The sequence below is a fragment of the Lynx rufus genome, unplaced genomic scaffold (assembly GCF_022079265.1).
Source record: "Lynx rufus isolate CCGP_SWC_20201006 ecotype Redwood Valley unplaced genomic scaffold, mLynRuf1.p SCAF_4, whole genome shotgun sequence".
Lineage (NCBI taxonomy): Eukaryota > Metazoa > Chordata > Mammalia > Carnivora > Felidae > Lynx > Lynx rufus.
The window spans coordinates 15,748,758-15,756,272 of NW_025814856.1; positions in this window are offsets into that span (position 1 = coordinate 15,748,758).

Consider the following 7,515-nt stretch of genomic DNA (forward strand, 5'->3'; position numbering starts at 1 on the left):
GTTGAAGTCGGACGCTTAACCGACTGCGCCACCCAGGCGCCCCGACAGATATTTATTTTAATTATAGAAGAATATTATTAAACACATGTGCTCACTTGTCCTTCTGGCCGAGACAGACTAATAGGGATTGCCCTTCCCATGTAAACAACCAAAGATGGGCAAAAAGTATGGAACAGCAGTTTTCAAGACACTGGACACCAGGCCACAAAGGGTAGGACTGATAGATGGAAACTAAATGGGGTGAGTCCTATGATGACCAATGCTTGCAGCCTTGAGAGAGTTTCCAGGCTGTAGCTCAGAAAAGGGGAACCTAGGCAGAGCTCTACAGACCCCCTCAGGGGAGCAAGCGAAGCTGGGGGCCAGGGGACCCCCAGGCAGCTACGCACTGAGGCAGGGGAGGGGAGAGAACTCTGGAGATCTGCAGAGTTCCTCGCTTGAGCATTCCCTGGTGTACTGAGCAGGGCATGTTGGGGGGGGGGGGGCTACCTGTGGCCAGAGAAATAACCACTTGAAAGGATCAGAAGTAACAATGGCTGGTGTTCGCATGGGGACAGAAATAGTGCCTGTTTCCATCAGCCAGACGGGAAAAACCCAGGACTCACAGACCACTGGATAGCATATTCAGGAAGGTCTTGCCTCAACAACAGGAAATACTAGTTCCTAGACTGATGTTACAGTCCTATCTAACAATTTTTTTTTTTTTGAGAGAGAGAGAGGGCACAAGTGAGCAAGGGGCAGAGACAGAAGGAAAGAATCCCATAAGGGGCAGAGAGAGAGAGAGAGAGAGAGAGAGAGAGAGAGAGAGATGCAGGGCTCAAGCTCACCCGAAGTGGGACTCGAACTCACGAACTATGAGATCATGACCTGAGCTTAAGTCAGATGCTTAACCAACCGAGCCACCTAGGCACTGCCTGTCTAACAAATCTTTAAAGCAAGCCCCGAAAATATCAATTTCCAAGTAATTTTACTGCATCCCAAATAAAGCTCAAGAATATCTCTAGGAGGGACGCCTGGGTGGCTCAGTCAGTTGAGCATCTGACTCTTGCTTTCGGCTCAGGTCATGATCTCATGGTTCATAGGATCGAGCTCCTCGTCTGGCTCCTCTGTGCTGACAGAGTGGAGCCTGCTTGAGAGTCTTGCTCTCGCTCTGCCCCTCCCCTGCTCACTCACTCTCTCTCTCTCTCTCTCTCTCTCTCTCAAAAATTAAAAATTTTTAAAATAAATAAAAATAAAAATAAACAGAACAATGTGGGTTGTGCCCTAATACATGTGTCATTGCACTCCCAAAAGGAAGGTGCTGGACAGCAGAGACAAAAATATTTAAAGAAACACTGGCCAAACATTTTCCACATTTAATAGAAACTATTACCCTAGAGATCCAAGAAGCTCAATGAACACCAAAGAAACAAGAATGAAACTGGACAGGGGCGCCTGTGTGGCTCAGTCAGTTAAGCGTCTGACTCTTGATTTCGGCTCAGGTCATGATCTCACGGTGCATGAGATCGAGCCCCAAGTCAGGCTCTGCACTGACAGCACAGAGCCTGCTTTGGGGATTCACTCTTCCTCTCTCTCTGCCTCTCCCCCCGCTCATTCTTTCTCTCAAAATGAACTAAATTAAAAAAAATTTTTTTTTAAACCCAGAACAAAACTAGACAGAAGTACGACTTAATCAAATGGCTCAAAACCCGTTATAATATTAAGTAAAAGGAACAAAGTGAGGGGTGACACATCTCATCAGAAATAACGCAAGGATGAGGTCGAGACGGCTGTATGCCTTCTAGTTTCAGCTCCTAGTGCACATACCTGTCCTGTTCCCAATCTGTCAAGCGCCACACTTTTTCTTTCAATTTTATGTTATTTCGCTGGTGATTTTGCTGTTTAAAATGACATATCGCTTAGGGCTGCCGAGGGTTGCTAAGGACTCCACGCTGTGAGGCGCACGGCAGAGAAAACAGATGTTAGGTAAGCTTCTTGGAGGCATGATTTCCACTTCTGTTGGCCATGAGTTCGATGATAACAAATCAATGGAGTATATTAAATAAGATGCCTTCAACCAGAAACAATCAGAAAATAAAGTTATATATTGACCACCTGATGAAAATGTTGTGAAACGACGTTCCCAGGAATCTGCTCCTGTATGTCTCTGAGAAGTTGTTTGGTATTTGCTAATTCATGGCTGCTTCACAGAACGTAAAAACCACACACACACACACACACACACACACAAAACAAAAACACAAAAGCAAAACGGTTATTTTTAGCAACTGGGTTTGGGGGTGGTTGGTCACACAGCCACAGAGGACCGAAACACTTCATGCAACTCAGACTGTCCCGTCTCAGCCAGGCCACGTGTGTCGGATGGGGCTCCCCTGAGACAGAAGTGAAAGCGAGGGTCTGTTGAGGGGGCACTCTCGGGAAATAAAGCTCTAAGGGAGCAAGGGAGGCGGAACTGGGCAAGGGGAGGAGCTGAGCTATGATACCCAGCTGAGGTTTCAGCTGATCCTACAAGAAGCCCTTCTAAGTTGTCCCCAAGTGAGGCAAAAAGTCTGGGCCTTTCCAGGGGCACCTGGGTGGCTCAGTTGGTTAAGCATCTGACTTCAGCTTAGGTCATGATCTCGTGATCCGGGAGTTTGAGCGCCTCATCAGGCTCTGTGCTGACAGTTCAGAGCCCGGAGCCTGCATCGGATTCTGTGTCTCCCTCTCTCTCTGCCCCTCCCCTGCTCATGCTCTGTCTCTCTCTCAAAAATAAACATTAAAAAATTAAAAAAAAAAAAGAAGTCTGGGCCTTTCTGTCTCCACATGTCAGTCATCCGGCACGGGCTGCACCGTGAAAGGATGTAATCTTGAGTGGGTCCGTTCCTGCAGCTGAGTGCAGCTTCAGTGAGGGACGCAGACGTGAGTCAGTATTTTCAGGAGCCAGGGAATGATGTGCTTTCTCTGCAAGTGGGATTTAGCGGGAACCCCACACGTCCCTACAAGTCACCTCTTCCGGTTGGCTCCTGAGTCCTTTTGACAGGATTCTGATTGTTTGGATAGCTTCCTATCTGGTGTGATAGGACATTTTTATCTCCCCTTACACATTTCCTGCTCCACACCTGGAGATTTTTCACACCTGGTCTCAGTGGGAAACTGTATTTCAACACGGCAATCTGAGCACTAGCAACATTCATTGCTCTATATCACTTGCTTCTTATGACTGGAAACCCCAGCGTTTTTTGCTTTGTTTCTTTCCTCTTTAAAGTTTAATATTTTGGGGAGAACTTGCCTGCACGTCAACCTCCTCCTTCGCCTGTGTCGCTGGTCTCTTTCAAAGGGTGGTTCGGTCCGGCCACCACGCCCCTGACCTAAGGGTCTTCCTACCGTCCAGCTCTTCCCTCCCACCTGCGGTCCCCATCTTATCTGTAGCCGCAGCCCCGTGCCCGCCCCACAAGACGTATTCGGCAAATCACTTGGAGTTGATGTCCTGCTGCCTGGGAGCCTCTGCCTGGCTTTTCTGGCAGCCAGAGTTTCATCCTCAGGAAACCAGGCCGCTTGACTGAATTCCTGTCTCCGTCCCTGCCCCCAGTAGGAAACACATTCTGATGTCACATGCTACAGGACACCCCGTCTGGACCACAAACTTCCCAGAGCTTGGGGACTTTTCCTACAGCCAGGGCTGTGACTCCTGCCCGTCACTCACTTACCAAGTATTTCCTGAAGTCTTGCTCTGTTCCAAGCCTAGAACTGGAGGGTGGAAGGTAGAGAATGAGCGGGCAGAGTCCCCTGACCTTGGGGACCTAAATGTCCCCCGGTGGAAGCAAGAGTAAGGAACGGACACGAGACCGCCAGGAGCCTAGAAGAAAACACATTTCACAACCCAGGGGGAGTGCACAGGGGAGGTTCTGGGGAGGAGTGAATGCCTGAGCTGGGTCTTAACCACAGAGGAGGAAGAGAGAAGGAAACGAAGCCCGAGCGATGTGCCCCGCCGGGAACATCACAGGAAAGGACAAGTGGGCTTGAAGGAAAGCTGTAAGTCAGAGTGGGATGTAGCAGGACTCGGAGCCCCAGGTCTGCCCGCGTGTGCATGTCCGTGAAAGGACAGTAGTAGCATTAACGGAGTTTAGCTGGAACCAGCTGGGGTTTGCAAAGCAGTGTCCCACCCTGGCCTCCCTCCGGCAGCAGGGGGGACTATCACAGACTGCCCGCTGAGGTCCATGGTAACTGGGAGCTCTAGCACTGGCCGCGGAAGGAACGGTGGGCAAGAGACAGAGGCTGGGGGGTGATCAGCAGCCAGTCCAGAGGACTACGGGACACTTGGTCTGGTGACTGGGTAAAGAAGCTGTACGCACACACACACACACAGCCGGGCCCTCCCACCCACCCTCCCCTTGTGGGAACTCAGCTCTTTGGGCTCAAAGCGTCTTGACACCCAGCCCCTGGAGTCTCCTCAAGGCATGCCTGGTATGGGGCAGCACGGAGAGGTACGAGGGTGTGTGAGTGTGTCCAGCTCCAGTCTCCGTTCTCTTGCTCCCCCTGCCTCTGACCCAGAGGCCGCTGAACTCAACGACAACACTTCCGGCCACAGAGATGCTGATGGCTCTAATAGGAGGGCATTGATGAGACTTAGATCGAGGTAGGCGAATTCCTCACCTCTGGATCTTCTAGACCCCATGAAGTGCTTTCCAAGCTACACTGGAAACTAGTTCTCTACAGAGCATGTCATAGGCAACCCCACAACGTTCGGGAGACCGGAACTTCAGAACAAATAAGAATGCACCGCAAATGTTTATTCATTGGCATCTAAGATCTCCACACTCCTTAATGTCTCCGCACGACTTGGGGTGAGCCTGGACGTGGCCACTGGGTACTCAAGAAAGGGGGCCCCATCGCGGGGCTGCCCCAGCAGGATCCAGGTGGATCCGCACTGGGTAGGGGGGAACTTCGCCCAGTCCCAGACGCCTGGGTCGGAGGCGGAACCCCCAGGCCTCAGACCTCAGCAGGGCCGTGGTGACACCGCCTGGCTCTCTCTGCACAATCACCAAGCTCACTGTCAGGTGAAAGCCTGAGACCACAGCCACGTCGAATGCTGTCTCACTGCTCATGAGGTCTCTTCTTTGGTAGAGGCTCTCCAAGGCGTCAGGGAAGCGCCGGGCTCCAGCTGGCAGGTCGGCTGCCTCCTTCCCGGCAGGCAGAGCACAGCCAAGGTGTGGGGCAGGTGACTGGGGCATCAGGCTGGGACACTTCAGGGCTCTGGGCTTACTGCCACTCTCTACTGGGTAGCTCCCTACAGGGTCAGTGGATCCCAACCAGCATTGGAGGAAAGGGCAATGAGGAGGAGGGGCCTTGTGTGAGAGTCAGAAACAGGAGGGGAGTGGGCGGGGGTGATCACGGGGCCACCAGGATGCCCAGGGGCAGCACCACGCACAGAAGTATGAAGAAGTCTGCTGAGTCCCAACAGCAAGCCTGACTCAAGTGATCAATGACCCAGTCCTTGTAGAAACTAACTTCTGTATAAACTCCAGGAAAATTTCTGCGACCACAGCCAAAGCCCCAGCTCACAATCCCCACCTGGACCCATGTTTCATTAAATTCACAGGCCATGGGGCCCCCAGAATCTCCCTGGAGAAAGAGGAGAAAAAAAAAAAAACACAGGGATGAAACAAATCAGTATCAGAACTGGCTGATTACACTGCAGGGCCCGGGGAGACGGGCACGCATGGGGTTTCCCTGGGCTTCCACCAGCCCTAGGTTTCTGGGGATATCAGATCGGAGAGTTGAAAACGTGAGCAAACAAAATGCGTATACACACTCAAAAAATCGTGTACAAAGAACGGAATATAAGCCAAGGAAATGGACACACTCTGAGGTAATCATAACGAGTGAAGTCTTCACCCAAGTATTGCCTGTCACATTAGAAGGGGTTCAAAACACGTGACTGGCATTACTGGTATTTTCTGCCTGAATCGCCCGTCCTCTCCCAGCTCCCTGCAGGCAGCGCAGGTCCTACTGAAGGATCCAGTCGGGCCAGCCTGGCCTTGGCAGTGTGTCCCCTGGAACCCCCTTGACTTGACTGAAGGGTGACCGGAGGGGCTGGTGGATAACACGGGCCCCACTGCCCGTGAGAGGAAACTGTGGCGGAACAAGATGCTAAGATAGCGAGGGCCCGTGAACTGACCTGGCAGGTGTCCTTTCCTCGGGAACTGTAACCACAGACAGCCCCTTTTTTCACTAGGTCACTACCACTTTCCATCTGTTCCTTGAGTGCCCTATTGCACTCCTCGTAACGTACAACGTTTAGCTTGGCCTCCTGAAGTTGTTCCGGAGCATCTTCGGGTTTATCTATAGAGAAGATTTAGGAGTTGGTGGATCTGCCTAGCAAACCAAAACCGGAGCCCCGGGTGTCCATTCTTGGTCTCCATACGGTACGTTCACATACAGACACCCCCCGCGGCAGTGAATACTGTCCCCATTTGACACTGGAGGAAAGGAGGCCCAAAGTGGACATGGGGAGGGGAGGAGGGGAGAATCAAAATGAAGACAGGAGGGGCGCCTGGGTGGCTCAGTCGGTTGAGCGGCCAACTTCGGCTCAGGTCATGATCTCACGGTCCGTGAGATCGAGCCCCGCGTCGGGCCCTATGCTGACAGCTCAGAGCCTGGAGCCTGCTTCAGAGTCTGTGTCTCCTTCTCTCTCTGCCTCTCCCCTGCTCACACTCTGTCTCTCTCTCAAAAATAAACGTTAAAAACAATTTTTTTTTTCTAATGGAGATAGGAGGAGGAAGAACAGATCAGGAGAGAAAGAGGCCTTACCAGCCATGAGAAATCAAAACCAAATGTCTGTCACTCAGGATGCTTAGTAAGAGTGGCAGTTGTCCCGTGCATCAGCGAAGTGACTTTCCTTTGGAGCAGGACCATAAACTCTTGGACAGGTAGTGCCCCAAAGGTACTGAATCCAAACTCTCCCCAGGGACAGGAGGCCCTACCAGCCTCACCAGGAGTTAGTTCTCACGTCTCTTTTCACTCACAGGAAGCCCCCCATCCACCATCACCCAAGCTGGCTTGGGACAGATCCCATTAGCAGACAGATCAACACCCCCTGGGCTAAAGTCCACCCCAGAGAGAATCCACCTTGCTTGTCACCCAAGACCCCAGGTCCTGAGATTCTAATCGAAATCTGTAACACCATCAATAGCTCCCTACCAGCATTCTGCGGCCTCCTCCCTTACCCTCTTGCTAGAAAATGGCCTCCCCGCCTCCCCCTTTAGCTCGTAGGCCAACCACGGGGCACCAGGCAGCCTCCTGCCTGGCCTGAGCTTGGAGTCTTGCTCCAGTCTCACCTGTTTCTTTTCGTTTTCCCCATCCAGTCACCCAGCACTCCATACCAGCTTCCACCATGAACATCTTTTCAGGGAGGCACACGGGCTGGATGTGCGAGGAAAAATTCACAGGGAACTCCAGCAGGATGAGGGCAATGTCATTCTCAATGCTTCCAACAGGATTGTAATATTTGTGAATAACGATGTCCCGGACCGGCACCTG